This window comes from Sorex fumeus, unplaced genomic scaffold, assembly GCF_029834395.1.
Source record: "Sorex fumeus unplaced genomic scaffold, SorFum_2.1 ptg000268l, whole genome shotgun sequence".
Classification (NCBI taxonomy): Eukaryota; Metazoa; Chordata; class Mammalia; order Eulipotyphla; family Soricidae; genus Sorex; species Sorex fumeus.
The window spans coordinates 710,534-729,880 of record NW_026606325.1 but is presented as its reverse complement, the minus strand read 5'-3'; the positions used below and the strand labels follow the sequence as shown (position 1 = coordinate 729,880).

General features: G+C 41.6%; 1 pseudogene; it reads left to right on the top strand.

Moving 5' to 3' along the window:
* Positions 1 to 14,222, top strand: part of LOC130018792 (RNA-binding motif protein, X-linked 2-like) — a 61,174-nt pseudogene extending 46,952 nt beyond the window's left edge.
* The last annotated feature ends 5,125 nt before the right edge of the window (positions 14,223 to 19,347 follow it).

The following is a 19,347-nucleotide window of genomic DNA, read 5'->3' as shown; positions in this document are numbered from 1 at the left end:
CTTCCCCATGCCCTCCCTCTTTTCTTTTTCCTTACTTTCCTCTTCCCTTTCCCCTTCCCCCCTTTGCCCTTCTCTGTTCCACCTCTTCCCCCTCTTTCCTTTCTCCTCCCCTACCCCTTACTCCTCTCTTCTCCTTCCCCCTGTTCCTCTTCAGTTTCCCCCTCCTCTCCTTGCTTTGTCTGGGACACATTCCTGGCTGCTTTGAACAATGTCATGAATCGTACTAATAAACGCGTTTATAGAGGTTGGACATGTTTGCATGAGGATTTGCTTTGGTAAAATGCCTAAAAGTTTTCTTTATAATCCTTAGTCTGTGTGAGGTAGGGTTAGTATTTGCATATTCAAATTGATTTTGGGGGGCAAGGAGATAGTGGGTTAGGAGCGTAGATTATTAAACTAGGTCTGATGTCCCGCAGCACTAAAAACCCTGCTCTCTGCTTCAACAGGTGTAGCCTTGGTGGCCCCAGAGCACTGCCAGGTGGCACTGGAGGTTCCCCAATCTGCAGTGTCAGTGCAGCACCACATCCTTGGGCCCTTCCAGTGAGTTGTTTGACCCAATATCCATGGAATGGTCCCTGGGTTCTGTTTGTAAGGCCCCTTGCAGACATTTGATTTTGAAGGTAGCTATGGTAGATAATGAGCAGATGACTTGAACAATTTTTTTTTGTATTTTGGGCACAGTGCTGCTCAGACTTACTGCTGGTTCTATGCTCAGGGCTTCTTTCTAGTGGGGCTTGGGGAACCATCTGTGGTGCAGGAAATTGAACCTGAGCAAGCTGCATACAATACAAACGCTCTAATTGCTCTAGTATGCTCAGGTCAACTTTATTTATTTGCATATAAACACATACATATATATGTATGTGTACACACATATGTATACACACATATGTATGCATATACAATCATATCTATACACACAAATTTTGGTTTTGGGGCCACACCCGCTGTGCTCAGGAGTTACTCCTGGTTCTACATTCAGAGATCACTCTGGGCTTGGGGGAGTCATATTGGTTACTGAGGATCAATGTTGGGGTAAGGCTAGCATCTGCTATATTCTCCTTTACATGCTGATAATGTATTTTAAGAAATATTTGTCATGTTGGAAACTAACTCCTTTGTCTACAAAGTTTTGCTTGTGAAGGCCAGCAAGAATATTCGGGTACGGCCTTGAAACTTGCTGACCTTAGTTGCATACCACTTTACCACTTGCCATTTATGGTCCCCTGAGTACCTCTAGGAGTGATCCTATCGCATAGCTGGATTTCGCAACATAATTGAAACAAAACATTTTAAAACCTAAAAAAGAAATTGGGGGTTTGAGGAAAGATTATTTTGCTCCATTACTGGTTTTCTTTGTTGTTGTTGTTTTTGTATTTTTATTTTATTGAATCATCATGAGATAGTTACAAGCTTTCATGTTTGGGTTACAATCACACAATGATCAAACACCCATCCCTTCACCACTGCACATTACCAACCACCAATATCCCTGGTATACCCCACCTTTCCTACCCTCCCCCTGCCTCCATGACAGACAATATTCCCCATGGTCACGGTCACGGTCCTACCGTTGTTCACTGATTTGCTCGAGTGGGCCCAGTAACGTCTCCATGTGAGACTTGTTGTTACTGTGTTTGGCATATCGAATACATCACGGGTAGCTTGCCAGGCTCTGCTGTGCGGGCAAGATTCTCTCGGTAGCTTGCCGGGCTCTACGAGAGGGGCGGAGGAAATGAACTCGGGTCGGCCATGTTGGCTGCGTGCAAGGCAAACACCCTACCACTGTGCTATTGCTCCACATTACTGGTTTTCTTGACCTTTCCATGTTCAAACTTAAAACTTTTTCTATACTTCTGGTGTACTGCATTCTATCAGATGGTGAGTTCAGATCCTCTTTTTTGGTAACCTCAAGGCTAGGCCTAGATCTGGTGCATAGTGCATGCTAGGTCAATGTTTGAACTGAAGTGTGATTTTTCTCTTGTAGGAAGACTTCTTTGTGAACTGACTAAAGGGGATGTTATCTGTGTCTTCTACCAGTAAGTCCGCTTTCATTTTATGCTTCATGGATTATAGGTATCATTTTCTTCCACGATGATAAAATTTGTTTCCTTACATATTGTAGACTGACTGGCATTTCTCCAGAGGGAGAGCTCAATTCAAGTTTTTGCTTTAGTTTTACCCAGGACATAGATCTAGAGCTCTCCCAGTGTGGAAAACCCAGCAACTCGTCTTGAGGCTTCTGCTCTGCTTCTTTTCCTTTTCTACTTCTTTTTTTTATGCACTGCGGGGAATCCTTCCTGACTCTGCTTAGGAATCACTCTTCTTTTTTCTTTCTGGATCACACCCGGCAATGCATAAGGGTTATTTGTGACTCATACACTCAGGAATTACTCCTGGCGGTGCGTGGGTGACCGTATGGGATGCTGGGAATTGAAACGGGTTGGTCGCATGCAAGGCAAACGCCCTACCTGTTGTGGTATCACTCCAGCTCCAGAAATCACTCTCGGTAGTGCTTGGAGGTTCGCCCATGGTGTGTGGTGCTGGGGATTGAACTCCCAACAGCTGTATGCAAGGGAAGGCCTGTATTCCCTATATTTTCTCTATGGCTGTTTCCTTGATCTTTCATTGAGACTTTTTAAACCTGGTCCTGCGGTAGAGCCGATTAAAAGACTCCTAGAAAGCTACAGTTCCCTTACAGAGTTACTTTTTGACCCCCTACAAACTAAGGATAACAGCCCTTCTCTGCCCGCACCTGTGTGACACTCTTCACTTAGGGCAAAGTTTACAGGATTTAGGAGAAAAAGCAAACGGTTTAGGTAGTACTTTGCTTTCTTTGTTTACAGATAAGTGTGAGGTTACTGAGCCGACCAGATCTCCTGTGGCTGGACAGCTTAGGGGACAGTAGGTTCTGGCTCAGGGGATGCGTACCATAGAGGTTAGTGGGCGATGGGAAAGAAACTTGGCAATGTTTATGAGAAGTGAACCATGGGTATAGGTTTTGGGCACCCCACTCAGGCTGAGAGCTCTGGCAGGAGTAGAGGTGTCTTCCTCCTAGCTTTTGGGTGTTGGGGAAATTCACAGTAGGTACAGCCCAGGATTATGTCATTTCTTCATGGTATCTGTTCCTGGTCTAGTCTCTCATCTAGGGCTGCATCCTTGCATATCACTTGCCTGCAGACTGGTCTATGGATCCATTGATCTAGATGTTTCTATCTTGTTTCTTTTGAGTGATGGTCAGCTAGTATGTATATTCTAGTTCTTGCTCCACCGTGCTCTTAATGAAGACCTTTTGCCATTGTTAATAATGCCGTTGAAAAATATTTTTGATTTAGATCATTTGTCTAGGATTTGGTTCGAACAGAGTGGTTGACTATGTGGAGTTACTGTGAGGGACTTTGGAGGGTATGGAACTAACTGTCTTTGAAATTTCGGAAAAGTGTTTTATCTGGAGACTGAAAGCTAAGGACAACAAACAAACATTGGCAAATTCACTACAGAGTTTTGTTTTTTATTATCAGAGAATTACATTAGTAATTACAACTTGTGAAAAAAATGGTATTGAAAAGAATATAGGAAGGAGGACCAGAGAGTACAGTGGTTAGGGAAGCAGGAAAACACAATGGTAGAATTGTCTTTTAATTGTTGGCAATGTTTCCAGTAGTTTGCTGTTGTAAATTAAACCATAATATACATTTTAGTATGCAGCTCTTCTTTGTGCAATTATTGGATTAATGTTGCCAGTTTTCTCTTTACTGATTTAAATTTTTTTTTTAGTTTTGAGGCTGCACCAGTCTCTGTTTAAGTATCATTTCTGAAGAGCTCAAGGGACCATATGAGGTGATCAAAGATGGATTGGTTTTGTGCAAGGTAAGCAGCCTGGCTGCTGTCCTCTCTCTCCAGTCCCTCTTTGCTAACTTTTAAATATTACTTTAAGATGTATTTATATTATTATCAGATTGCTCACCATAAAGGTCTTCCAGATTTTGCCTCACTAGAATGTCCCTTTTTTCTTTATTCTAATCAGCAGAGATTTGTTATTTAAAAATATATTTGCCATTGACTTTCTTAAATTTATTTTATTAAAGACTTATGTTTTCCAAAGTCATTTGCAGTTGAGTTTTAGACATGTATTTCAAAACTTATCCTACTACTGGTGTTCTCTTATTCCCTCCCCAGCACAACCCCCAAACCCCCACACCATTGCCCCGCCTGTCAACTTGGCAAGAACATTACAAAGTTTCAGTGGTTACAGCTTAGATATAATGGGCTATTTTGGGGTCACACCCAGCAATGCTCAGGGGTTACTCCTGGCTTTGCACTCAGGTATTAGTCCTGGTGGTGCCCTGGGGACCATCTGGGATGTTGGGGATTGAACCCGGGTCGGCCGCGTGCAAGGCAAACGCCCCACCTGCTGCGGTATTGTTCAGGCCTCTAGATCCCATTTCTTTTCAGTTGTTCTATGTACTTGCTTACTCTTTTACTTTGCTTTTAAGTTCACCATCAGTGACATTAAACATCTTTTTCATAGATCAACAGGTCTATGAAATTCCCTTTAGTATGTTATGTACTTTGCCTATTTTTTTCTAGTGGTGTGTTCCTCATTTTCATAGTGATTTTACAAGGCTCCTTGATAGACTATGCATATTAGTTTTGTTATATCATTTTATCATGACACTGTCACTGTCGCTGTCACGGTCACTGTCCTCCCCTTGTCATCGATTTGCTCGAGTCAGCCCAGGAACGTCTCCAGTGGGACATTTGTTACTGTGTTTGGCATATCGAATATGTCCCGGGTAACTTGCCAGGCTTTGCCGGTTTTATCATGTATTTATTGATGTTTAAAATGTGATATATTAGGCTGGACAGAATACATAGATTAAGGTCCTTCCCTTGCATACCATTTTTAACTATAATAGTGGCTCAAATTTGGGCACTGGAGCGATAGCACAGTGGTAGGGCGTTTACCTTGCACGCAGCCAACATGGCCAACCCGAGTTCGATTCATCAGCACCTCTTGGAGAGCCCGGCAAGCTACCGAGAGTATCTCGCCCGCACAGCAGAGCCTGGCAAGCTCCCTGTGACGTATTCGATATGCCAAACACAGTAACAACAAAGTCTCCGATGGAGACGTTACTGGGCCCGCTCGAGCAATATGATTTCTTGAACACAGCCAGCAGTTGTCACTGAACTCTCCTGGGTTTCCTTCTCCAATTTGATGTGTGCTAGAACTGTGCCATCATTCTTTTTTGATGAGGAGTTTTCAATTTGAGACCTAGAAAGGCCTTTTTAACTGGTTCCTCTACTGTTTCTTTGATTTTTATCTTGAAATACTGCTTATATTCATGTTCATGTATTTTATGCTTTTATTTCAAAACTAATACAGAAAAATTATAAAATGTAAGGAATGCCACTGTATCCCCTTAGCCAAGTCCCTGAATATTACTATTGTAACTAATTGTTATTACTATTTATACCTGTTTGACGGTTTCTGATTTTACTAAATTATCAGAGAGTCCTTTGTAAGACATGATTTGTGTGTTTGGACCATACCTGGCGATGCTCAGGAATTACTCCTGGCTGTGCACTCAGGAATTACTCGTGGTGGTGCTTGGGGTAGCATATGGGATGCTGGGGATTGAACCTCAGTCACAAGGCAAGTGCCTTTGTACTGCTATCCAGCCCAGTACCAAAATCCTTCTGTTTGTTTTTCCAAAAAAATATGCCATCAGGAAATTAACTCTGATACAGAGCTATTATCAAACCTTTCTGTTTTATTCATTTTCACCCCGTCTCAAAAAGCCCTCTTTTTGTTTCTGGGCCATATCCAGTGGTGCTTAGGGGCTACTCCCAGTACATTACTTGGGGTCGTTCTCACTGGTGCTCAGGGGACCATGTGGTGCTGGTAATCAAACCTGGATCTCCAGCATGCAATGCAGTTGTACCAACCCTTTGAGTCGTCTCCCCAGCTTGCTGATAATCTCTTTATTGTAGGAGAAAATTGCTTTCTGGTCCTTGATCTGTCCTGTAAATTATAAAAGTCTCTTAGTCTTTTTAATTTTGCAGAAAGTTTTAGGGTTAATATGCTTGTCTTGAATGTGGCTGACCCTTTTTTAATCCCCAGCACCACAGATGTTCCCCTGAGTGCCTAGATTGAGCCCTGAACATAGAAGAAGCCTAGGAGTAACCCTCCAAGCACCAGTAGGTATTTATTACAGGATACAACACATTTTAGGGAGTTCATTTTTTAAAAGTTTGTGTTGAGTATTGATAACAGGGTCTCACATGTACTGTAATGCTGAGCCACCTTCCTGGCTCCTATAAATTTTAGTGCATAGAATTTTGTAATCATCACCTGAATTAGATTGAATATCAGTTCCATTACCCTCAAACTTCCTTCATGTTGTACCATTTGTAGTCTTTCCTTTGATTTTATTTCTCTATTTTTCTTTGAGTCTGGGCACTCCCAGCTGTGCTCAGGGTTTACTCCTGGCTCTGTACTCCATGATTACTCCTGGTAGGCTCCGGGGACCATATGTGGTTTTTGTTTTCTGGTTTTGCTTTTATTTTATTGGCCATAGCCAGTGGTGCTCTGGAGTTGATATTCCTGGCTCAGTAGTCTGAAGTCATTTCCGGTAGACTCGGAACGAACTCCACCTCCCTCCCACACCGTCGTTTGATTATTTTTCGTGGGAAAGTGTATCATTCATTCATGTTTCTGGATTTGGAATCAGTTATAAGTGTTTCTACTCACCCACTGGTCTGATTTTTTTTTCTCATTTGTATGGCTTTAGTGCCATAAATTTAAATCCCTGATTGTTTTAGATTTATTTTTATGGATTTTTAAAAGATACAGATTCAATTTGTCTTTTCAAATGGCTATTTTTTGTAGCACTGTTTGTTATTTTACCCTCACAAATTGAAACATTAACCGTACCACATTTGCATACTAATTCATATATGCTTAGCTTTCTTGTTTTTTTTCTTTCATTTTATTGGTTTGTCTCTTCATGAGCACATACCAACTAGTTAATCATATGAGCTCTTCCAAGTTTTTCTCGTTCTTTTTTCTTCCTTTTTGGGTCACACCCGGCAATGCACAGGGGTTACTCCTGGATTTGCACTCAGGAATTACACCTGGCGGTGCTCAAGGGACCATGTGGATTGCTGGGAATTGAACCCGGGTTGGCCACATGCAAGGGTAATGCCCTATCTGCTGTGATATCACTCCAGCTCCATTCCTAGTTATTCTTTTTTTTCTTTTCTTTTTATTTAGTGAATCACTGTGGGAAAAGTTACAAAGCTTTCAGGTTTAAGTCTCAGTCATTCAATGATCAAACACATTCCCCTTGACCAGTACTTATTTTTCACCACCAAGAACACCAATATATGAGCCACAAGAATGTTGGAAATTGTTCACAGGAATTTAATACATTCATTATTCCAGCACCAATTCCACCACCATTACACCTTCTCACCCCCATTATTTCGGATTGTCCTACTGCAACTTAAGCCTGCCCTCAAACCAAGTACTAGATAATACATTTTGTATTACTTGTTATGAATAATGCATTAAAATGATCCAAAAATGTTTTCTTATTGGTATATGTGTGAATATTTTTGTATCTCACCCTAGAGCCATTAAGCCGAACAAGGAATATTTTTATATTTATTTAAATCTCTGTTTCTTTGGGGAGATATAAAAAGTATTACTAAAAATACAATTTATACTTTATTTTTCTTTTGGGGTCATACCTGATGGGGCTCATGGCTTATTCCTGGCTCTGTTATAGGTGACCCCTTGTGTCAGATCTCAGGGCCCATATGTCATACCAAGGAGTAGGCCAAGTCTGTCACATTTAAGGCAAGCGCTTTGACCCCTGTACTCTCTCTCCAGCCCTGATCAAGTCCATTTTCATTATTTACTTACTCTTTGTTTTGTTTTGGCCATAGTCTGCGTGCACCGGGCTTATTGCTGGCTCTGCATTCAGGAATTAGACCTGGCAGTGCTTGGGGGACCTTATATAGGGAATAGAACCCAGGTGGGATTATGTGTAAGGCATGTGCCCTATCCACTGTACTCTTTCTCCAAACCCTCAAGTTTATTTATTTCTTTATTTTTGTTTTTGGACCATACACGGCAGCAATGCTCAGGGTTTACTCCTGGCTCTGCCCTCAGAAATTTTTCCTGGCAGTGCTTAGAGGACCATTTGGGATACTGTGGATCGAATTCATGTCTGACACTTGCAAGGCAAGTACCTTCCCTACTGTACTATTGCTCTGGCCCCTGAAGTTTTTTTTTAATTTTATTTTTCTTGCTAATTATAAATGTGGCTCCTCCTCCATTATATATTTCTAACCAATCACTGTTTGAATTCAAAAAAGTGGTTTATTTGTAATTATATCCTAGTTTTAAGAAAAATTTTAATTAGGCATTGTGATTTTTAAGTAAATCTTGGACTCTTAATTAAGAGTATTTTGGGTTTTCTATAGTACAATCACATCTAATCTTCAAACAGATATGGTTTCACCTTTTATTTCTGATTTATATGTTTTCTCCTAATTGCATTGGCAGATAACAGTGCAATGTAACACTGTCCTCCCCTTGTTCATCGATTTGCTCCAGCGGGCACCAGTAACATCTCCATTGTGGGACGTGTTGTGACTGTTTTTGCCATATCAAATACGCCACGAGGAACTTGCCAGGCTCTGCCGTGCGGATGGGGTACTCTTGGTAGCTTCCCGGGCTCTCCAGGAGGGATGGAGGAATCGAACCTGGGTCGGCTGTACACGCAAGGCAGACGCCCTACTCTCTATGCTATCACTTCAGGAATTAAGTAAGTAAAAAGTTCTTGGTATCACTTGAGCTGTTTTAGTACTTTCTGTTAAAGATTCTAGATTTTGGCAGAAATCTGTGTCTGATTATGTTTATAATGTATTCATCAATTTTTATTTGTTCTTTTTGTTATTTGGCACTATCCAGTGATGCCTAGGAACTTTTCCCAGCTTGGTGCTGGAGGATTACTTCTCGTGGTACCTGGGGGAGCATTTGGTACCAGGAATTGAGCCTAGGTGTCCTACCTGCAAAGCATATACTGAACTCACCACTGAGTTTTCTGCTTCCTGTTTTCTTTTCCTGACTCTATTAAAAATATTAGTTTTTGTTTTCGTGCCTCACCTGGCAATACTCATGGCTTTGGGCTCAGGAATCATTCTTGGTGGTGCTCGGGAGAATGAATGAGATGCCGGGGATTGAACCTGGGTTGGCCGTGTGCAAGACAAGCACCTTACTAGCTATACTGTTGTCCCAGTGACACCGAGCTCTACTCAGAAATTACTCCTGGGTCTGTGCTCTGGGATGTGTCCTGGGAGTGATGGGTATGTTAATTTCCGTGGGAGGCATGAATTTTGAATCTTAAATACTATCACTATGTTTAAACCTTTTACCTTTCTTTTTAGTTGAATCACTGTGAGATAGACCCTTACAAAGCTGTTCAAGATATAGTTTCAGTCAGTGTTCCAACACCCATCTCTCCACCAGTGTACATTTCCCAGCACCAGTGTCCCCAGTTTCCCCTCCCACCACCCTTCACCCCCCACTCTCTAGACTTCCTCTGTGACAGGCACTTTTCTTCACTCACTTTTTAAATGGGACATTTCCTATTATATTAACTTTTTTGTCTTTTTTAGGGGTGTTACACCAGTGGTGCTCAGGGATCACTCCTGGTGGGTTCAAGGAATGCTATGGGGTGCTAGGGATTGAACCTGGTTGACTGCATGCAAGGCAAGAGCTCTACTCACTGTCCTGCTTTAGTTCGCTTGGTATACCTTTTTGTTGTTAACCTTCATTCATCATCTGGTTCTAGCTTTGTCTTTTATAGTCAATATTTAAGTTTTGTTTTTCATCCATTCTGAACATTTTACTTCAAATAGTGTGTTTTTTTGGTAAATAGACATGGTGAGATCGTTAACATAAATCTGGTACGGGATAAGAAGACTGGGAAATCCAAGGGATTCTGTTTCCTTTGCTATGAAGACCACCGGAGCACAATTCTGGCTGTTGACAATTTTAATGGCTTCAAGGTGACTAAAAGTATGAAGCAGGATTTGGCTGAATGTTTCTGATGTAATGGTTTGGTTTGATTTTTCCCCTGATTCACACAGGCCCAGGGACCACCAGGATGAGACAATAAAAGTTTCAGGCATGTGGGGAAATTGTTCTAGGAAGCAATAACATGGGCCTCTGCTCCAGTCAGCACTTTTTTCTTCCTCAGTATTAGCTATACCACCACCCACCCAGGGAGGCCTTTGTTTCTTACCTTTCCCACCTCACCACTGTATTTCTCCAGCCCAGGAGAGTTACTCTTAGAGAATTTGTCACTGATTGCACCAGTAATAAGTAGTTACAAGGACAGCATGGAATGGGGTTATAGATTTTCATTTTATGGATCCTATTTTCAAAGTCAGTCAAAGAAGGGATGGTTTTCAAAACATTTTTTCCCTCTTTGGTCATACGTAGCGATGCTCAGGGTTACTCCTGACTCTGCACTCAGGAATTACTCCTGGCCTTGCTGGGGAAACCATATGGGATGCTGGGGATCAAACCTGTATCGGCCACATGCAAGGCAAATGCCTTACCCTCTGTGCTATAACTCTGGCCCCTCAAAAATGTCTTTATTTATTTAGTTATTTTGGGGTTTTTTTTTATGACATCCCGGGGATGCACAGGGACTCCAGGCTCTACATTCAGGAATTAATTCTGGCCTTACTGGGGGGAGCATATGGGATGCTGGTAATCGAACCCAGGTCGGCCGCGTGCAAGGCAAACGCCCTATCCTCTGTGCTATCTCTCCAGCCACTCAAAAATGTTTTTAAGTTGGAAATAGGATAGATGATAAGAGGTAGATTAGACTTAAAGGTAAAACTAAAATCAGACCTTGTATTGGAACAATAAAAGCTAGACTTTGGGAATGTTGGGTGCCTAATGACTATAGAATTAAGTATGTATTGGAGAGTGAAGTGATCCTACAGTTGGTAGGCCTCATACCCTACTTGTGCCTTACCAGGGTTATGATCTGGACACCCTATATCATCTGAGCACATTCAGTATTGTTTCAACAACCCCCACCATCAAAAAAGAATTTTTAAGTCTATGCTTAAAAAAATGAAATGATGTTGATTAATGTGAGTGATGACTATTTTGTTTATTTAACAGCAAAAGTATCAGTGTGGGCTAGTCACAAAAATTCCCAGAGGTTTTTTTTTATATCATGACATCAATACAGCACAAAAATATTTGTATGGCACACAGGGGTAAACTGACTGAAGATGCTAGTGCACTTGCCTCAGGGGCTCAGTAGCCCTAAGGCCTGCAGAGAAAATTGCTAGCTGGGAAAGAGTACTCAAACACAACAGTTGGGCAAACAGTATTGGAGATTTCCCCAGAGATAGAGTTAGCAGGAAGTTTTTGTGGGTCACTTCATTTGGTAGGAGGGCTGTCTTTGCTGATGCGTCGACTTTCTGTCTTAGTTCAAAGGACGAACTCCTCCAGTGGATCATGTGTCTAACTATAGGGCTCCTATGGACTCAGATGAATTGGATACTGTGTCCAGACTGCTTCAGAAGACGGGCTGTGGGGATTACACACCTACAAACAGTTCATCTAAGGACTCTGAAGATGACAAACCAACAAAAAAACACATAAAAGGTAAAATTTTATGACCAAAAATGATTCCAGGTGGTCTTAATTTTTTTGATGAATAAAGCTGTTTATTGAACGATAGAAAGGTAAGTTTATTTTCAAATAGGAAGTAAATGTTCATATAACCAAAACTGTTAAGAAATAGTGACATAACCAAAACACAGAGACAGTCTACAGAATGGGAAAGGATATTCGCCAAATACACATCTGATAAGGGGTTAATGTCAGGGATATACAAAGTACTGGTTGAACTCCACAAAAAGAAAACATTCAACCCCATCAAAAAATGGGGAGATGAAATGAATAGAAACTTTCACAAAGAACAAATCCGAATGGCTAAAAGGCACATGGGAAAATGCTCCACATCATTAATCATCAGGGAGATGCAGATCGAAACCACAACGAGATATCACTTCACACCACAGAGACTGGCCCATATCCACAAGAACAAAAGCAACCAGTGCTGGCACGGATGTGGTGAGAAAGGGACACTCCTTCACTGTTGGGGGAATGCCGACTGGTTCAGCCCTTTTGGAAAACAGTATGGACGATTCTCAAAAACTTAGAAATTGAGCTCCCATTTGATCCAGCAATACCACTCCTGGGAATATATCCCAGAGAGGCAAAAAAGTATAGTCGAAGTGACATCTGCACTTGTCTGTTTATTGCAGCACTCTTTACAATAGCCTGAGTGCCCGAGAACAGATGACTGGTTAAAGAAACATTGGTACATTTACACGATGGAGTACTATGTAGCTGTTAGAAAAGACGAAGTGACGAAATTTGCATACAAGTGGTACTACATGGAAAGTATCATGTTAAGCAAAATGACTCAGAAAGAAAGGGATAGACATAGATTACATTCATCTGGGGAACATAAAGTAACAAAATAGGAGACTAACACCCAAGAATGGCCGAGATTAGTACCAGGAATTTTACTCCATGGCTTGGAGGCCAACCACACATACTAGGGGAAAAGGGAGCTCAGATAAAGAAGGGAACACCAAATAAAGGTGTTGGGAGGATCCTCCCAGGGTGGGAGAAGCATGCGGAAGGTAGACTATAGACTAAACATGATTGTCACCCATTGCCTCTTTTGCAAACCACAACACCCAATAAGAGAGAGAACAAAAGGGAATACCCTGCCACAGAGGCAGGGTGGGAGGGCGGTATGGGGGGTGGGAGGGATACTGGGATCCGTGGGTATTTGATCATTGTATAATTGAAACCCAAGCACAAAAATGTGTAAGTCTGCAACTGTACCTCATGATGTCTCACTATTAACATTTTTTTTATTAAAAAAATAGTGACTTAGTAAACTTAAGTTTATTTCAAGATACAAATATAGAATCACAATTTTTTTCTTTTTGGTTCATACCCGGCAATACACAGGGGTTACTCCTGGCTCTGCACTCAAGAATTACACCTGTTGTCGCTCATGTGACCATATGGGATGCTGGGAATCGAACCCAGTTCGGCAGTGTGCAAGGCAAACGCCCTACCTGCTGCGTTATTGCTCCACCCCGATACTGTTTTAATTTATCCGACTTCTCTAGAGAAACGTAAATTTAAGGAATATACTGATGGGCTTACGAACTTTCTAGAAAATCTTCTAAGACTTTTACAAAGCTCATCATTTTTAAATTGGAGGATGACGATTGGGATACTTTGACTCTTCATCTTATAAACCTTGCTGTTTTTGCTGTCTTGCCATGAATATTAATATACTATTAAAATTCAAATTATTAAACTGGATGATAATAGTACAGTGAGTGGGTTGGGTGTTTGATTTATACACAGCCAACCCAGTTTTGCACTCTTGCATACTATGTGGTCCTCCAAGCCCCACCACCCCAACTTCAAATTATTTTTGGGGGGTGGGAGTCACACCTGATGGTGCTTTGGCTTACAACTGGTTCTGCATTTGATCTAGTGTATTTAGAAAATAGGAAACTTTGGGGAGAGTTGTATGTTTTTTCATTTCCTATTTGTTCCTCCCGTCCATTTTTTTTCTCTCCAGACAAAAAGGAAAAAAAGAAAATCAAAAGCGGGAGGTACAGCCAGATCCACCAGTCTCCTCTTCATCACCCAGAAGCAAGATGCTAAAGGAAAACAATTCCCTTGACTGTAAAAAGTTCAACAGCAAGAACTCTGAAAAGGTTCAGAAGTAAGAGTCCAGGGAGGGGCTGAAGCAGTACCACAGCTCCTCTGAGGTCAGGACAGCCTACCACTCCGGAGCAGAGGCCCAAGACAGGGAGTCAAAGAAGAAGCCAGACAGGAACACAGGTCCTTATGTAGGAGAGTTGAAACGGAAGAAAAGAATAGGCCTAGGGACAGAGATCAAAGGTCAGATACCCACTTTGGCTGGCAGGCACAAGGAACGTTCTGAATGGCATGGTCGCAGGAGTAGGAGTAGGTGTAGGCTACGAGTAGGAGCGGTGATAAATCCCACAGGTATCAAAGATTCTGGCACTCCCAGGATTGGGGATCCCCTACTTCCAGAGACTACAGGCGTCACTGAGACTGCAGCCGATTGAGTTGCTTGGTAGAATTGGAGATGAAATGGTTTTTTCTTGTGTGTGTGTGTGTGTGTGTGTATGTGTGTGTGTGTGTGTGCGCGTGCGTGCGCGTGCGTATATGTATGTAGAGTCCCATCGTGAGGTACTCATGACTTCTAGCTCTGGTTTAGGGGTCAATCATGGCAGGGCTCAGAACTATATGAGGTTCCGGGGACAGAACTTAGGGCAGCTGCCTGGAAGAGAAACAATCTGTACACCGAACTGTCTCTCTGGCCCCAGATTTGAACTATTATAAGAAGCAGTTCTTAAAAAGCAAAACCAATTATTTCTCACTTTTGAATATGTAAAATCTTCTGAAGATCAAATATTTTATTCCCTTGTATATCAATCCTTGAGAGAGATGTACTCTCTATAGTCGGATGTCCTTACTTCTTTTCGAGGGGGGGCAGGTAACACCTGGCGATACTTATGGATTTCTCCTGGTTTTGTACTCAGTACTATTGACAGTGCTTGGGAGACCATGTTGGATGCCACGGGAATTGAACGCAGGTTACCTATTTGCAATCTAACGCCTAACCTGCTTTTTTATCTCTCCGTTGCCTGATGTTCTCAATTTTTAAGCGCAGTTTGTTGTCCTTGGGAATATATTTGGTACTAATCAGATTACATGTGGTAAATTGGTTGATATATAGATCCAAGAACCTATAAACCCCCTAAGAAGGATGAGAAATATTTAAGAAATAGGAAAATATCAGTTCTTGAATTTTCGTCTGTGTTGGATGACTGTCCATTTGGCAGATAAAACCGATAGAGATGTGTGACTTAATTCAGTATAAGTAGCGTGATATAGATACAGTAATGAAGCTGTTAGTCTGTTCTGTTTATGTTGAGATGTGTCTTTTCCTGAACAATTTTGTTGATACATTTCCACATATGTTCCTTGCCACTTATTTTTATTGATAAATTGACACAAAAAAATTTGCCTCATACAAAAATGCAGTTTTTCAAAATTGCCTTAAAATTGGTTTGAAATATTGTGAAGGTTCTGCTGTTAGCTTCAGACCTTTATATGTGTATAATTGTCACAACATCCACCACCAATCTTTGAGTGCTATCCCACCACGAAAAAGACCGTGCTGGTTCCTTCCACTACCAACTCCTTCTCTCTGAGAGTCACCATTGTGTTCCTTCAGTCTAGAAAGTTTGTTATTTTCTTTCCTTTTTACTGTTTTTGGTGAAGCAAGAGAGTTTTATTATTTTTTAAAACTCAAACTAATTGATTTTTTGGGGGGTCAGACCCGGTGAATCTCAGGGGTTGCTGCTAGCTCTACCCTCAGTAATTACTCCTCGCTGTACTCGGGAACCACATGGGTTTGTATTTTAGGCCATATCTTGCTCTGCTCAGGTCTTACTTCTGGCTTTGTACTCAGGAATCACTCCTGACAGGTTTGGGAGAAAATATGCTTTGCTGGGGACCAAACCCAGGTCTCCTGCATGCAAGGCACACACCTTACTTAAATACTCTGTCAATCCTTGAGAATTAACCATTTTGTCATAGACTCGCAGACTGTGACTCTCAGGGTTGATATCTCGGCTCTGAATTCAGGATTCCATGGTTCTGAAAGTTCCATCATTCCTTTAAGTTTCGAAGTTTATTTAAACACTGATTTACAAAGTAGCCTGTCCCAACACTGAGAAAGCCTGTAGATTTTAGTCACAAAGCCTGTAGATTTTGCACACCTGAACTTTCAGCAGGTTAATTTCTGGGTAAGGCTCTGTTCTGAGAGAGTGGAGTCTCTCCAGATGCATGACTGCGATTTTGCTGTTGGAGAGTGAGCAGCTTCTGGGGCTCAGTTTGAACAGGCCCTGGGCTGGCCCCTGAGGTCTCAGCCATGCATGGGTGATAGAAGGAGTTTTGGCAGCTGCTTCATCTCTTTCATGATTTTGAGTCTCTGGAGCAAGAACAATAGATGAACCTACACGGAACAGTGGGTGATTCATGGGTTTTACTGCCAGAGCTTCTAGAAGTACCAGGGAGGTAAGGGGAGGGAGCCCATCCCAAGTCAAGATATCAGCCACAAAAACTTGCATACTTGAATTTTCAGCAAGGTAATTTCTCAATAAGGCTCAATCCTGAAACAACGGGGTCCACTCAGAGAGAAGGCAGTGTGGGCTGGCTTTCCCACCGTGTAGAAAGTTTTCTTGCATTCACAGGGTTTCTCTCCTTCATGAATCTTCTCAAGTTCAGTGAGGTTTCATTTCATGGATAATCTTTGCCTACGTTTCATGCTCTAAGGGTCTGTCTCCTTTGTAAGATATGTTGTGTATCGGGTGACCTTATTTGTTGTAAAAAGTTTTCATCCACACTTTACATTCATAGGGTTTCTCTCCTGCACGAATTATGTTGAGTGAGGTACAATTTTATCAAAAAGGTTTTCCTACATTCTTTGCAATAAACAGGGTTTTCACGTGTATGAATTCTATATTGTTTAATGAGATATGATTATAAGGAGAAAGTTTTCCTGTTTACTTTCCATTCACAGGTTTTCTCTCCATGAATTTCATTCCTATTCAGTGAGGTATAATTTTTTTTTCTACTTGAGTCACACCTGGTGATGCACAGGGGTTACTCCTGGCTCTGCACTCAGGAATTACCCCTGGCGGTGCTCAGGAGACCATATGGAATGCTGGGAATTGAACCTGGGTTGGCCGCGTGCAAGGCAAATGCCCTACCTGCTGTGCTATCGCTCCAGCCCAATGTGAGGTATGATTGAAAAGGAGAGTTTTCCTACATGTATAGGGTCTCCTCTCATGGTTAGTGAGGTTTGATTTCAATGAGAATGTTTCCCTACATTTACAGGGTTTCTCTCGTGTGAATCCTGTTATGTTCAGTCAGTAATGACTTAATGGAGAAAGATTTCTTCCTGCATTCACTGCATTGGTAGGGTTTATCACATGTGAATTCTTATGTTTAATCAGACATGACTTACAAGAGAAAGATCTTCAGCATTCAGTACATGAATTAGGTTTCTCTGTTGTTTGAGTTCTTATGTTGAATGAGAGAGGATTTCACTGTGAATGTTTTCCAACATTTTTTTTGTACATAGGGTTTCTCTTCTGTATGAAATCTTTCATGTAGAATTAGATCTGGCTTCATTGAGAAAGTTTTTCTACATTGTTTTTATTTGTGTTTCTCTCCTGAGAGACTCTGTTTTGAGTTATCTATCATGCATGGCTCTACTCCTTGTTTTATTTTTATTTTTTCATGGCTCTACTCTTTCTTCAACTTAATGATTGCTTCAGGTGTGATGACAGAGTGTCCCAATGATTCCAGGTCCTGTAGTTTTCCAGTGTCTCCTCACTGAACAGGGTCCTCTGTTCATCAGCCAGGAACTGCCGTTCTTTCCACGTGAAGTTCACACGCTCCTCCTCAAACAGCACTGTCCCCAGAGGTGATTTCATTGGTATCTTTTAGAAATTCGGTGAGCTCTTGAAGTAGAGTTGAGGAAGATTGGGAAAACTGGCATGGCTGGCTCCTGTTTTTTAAGAGCCTTATATTTATGGTTTGATCAGAAGATTGCACAATTTCATGATCATGCCAAGTTAGAATCTTTCCGTCCTGTACCTGCTGTCTGTGCTCTTCTGCTGCCTTACAACCTGTGTTTGGTACCAAGGTCTTCCAAAATGAATTTTATTGAAGCAGCCCATCATGTGGAGTGACTTTTGCCCATGACGACCCTGGCAGCTGCAAGTTCTGGTGGAAAGCGTCATTGGAATTCTGATGGGCTCTGCAGGAAATCTGTTGAAAACCAGAAGAACTGTGCCACCCCTTGAACACCAGGGTATTTTTCCGTGGTGACCTCTGACAGGGAACGTGTATCGCTTGAGCTCTGCCCCTCATTATGCTTATCCCAAATTGATCCTCTCTGGGGGGAAGTAATCTATTCTTGGTTAATTTTAATTTTTCTGGGTGGAGGCTGGTGGAGATGGGTATACCACCAGGTCTCAGGGCTTATTCTTGATATTAAGCTCAGGAATCATTCCTGGGTGAGCTGTGTGCAGGGCAAGTTTATTAGTCCTAAGGCTATAGTGAACATCATTGAAATTGGTATGAGTATGTCAGGCAATCTGTTAAATAGTTTTTGTAGGATGGTCAGGATAATGGGGGTAATCTGCTCCCCCCCTTGGTGAACACAAACTTTTCTTCCACTTCCTAGTTTCCTCTAATAAGGAAATTATATTTCTGGTACCCTTCACCTGTTTTGTTCCCCCCCCCCCCAACAATTTATCCAGCCGTGCCTGTTGTACTGGCTCTCTAGCTCTCTTTTTTAAAAATTATTTTTTAAACTCAAAAATGTAAAGCACAAAACCCTGATGTGTGTATTCCTAAGAGATTGAGTTTTTCAGAATAGCAGCTCCTTCCATCGTTGAATGAGGTGTGGAAAGAGGAAGCTAGCCACAAGCCAGTTGTGTCATGGAAAGGCTCTGGGCTTCCCCTATAGCTCCAGGATTGAATTTGAGTCAGCCACGAGCAAGGCAAACTCCCAATGCTCTGTATTCTGAATCTAGCCCCTTCTGTAATATTTTGGACAACTCGCTCATTGTTTTATTTATTTAATCATGAGCTTCTGCAATCTCACTGAAAGTGGAAAGGGAATATATAATAATATGAAACTGAAAGGAAAGCACTAGCATCAGAGGACATGAGTATGTATGGGATGGAGGGCTCCTGAGGTACAGAAGGAATGGTCTTGTGGTTTAGTTGTTTTGTTTTGTTTTGTTTTGTTTTGTTTTGTTTTGTTTTGGGACCACACCTAGCGATGCTCATTGGTTATTCCTGGCTCTAAACTCAGGACTTAATCCTGGCAGAACTTGAGGAACCATATTAGATGCTGTGGATTGAAGGTGGATTCAAGAAGTAAAAGACATACGTCCTACTCACTATTTAGTGCTCTTGCCCAATGTTCTGGTAGTTCTAAGAAAAATCATAAGCCAATTCTTGTCCACAGTCTGAAATCATATTTTTGGTGGTCTTGCCATTCCTGGATGCAAAATGCTTCCTGGGTTCCACAATATTCATTTCCTATTCGAGCATGCCAAAATCTTTGTTCCTGCCATCCAACCAGT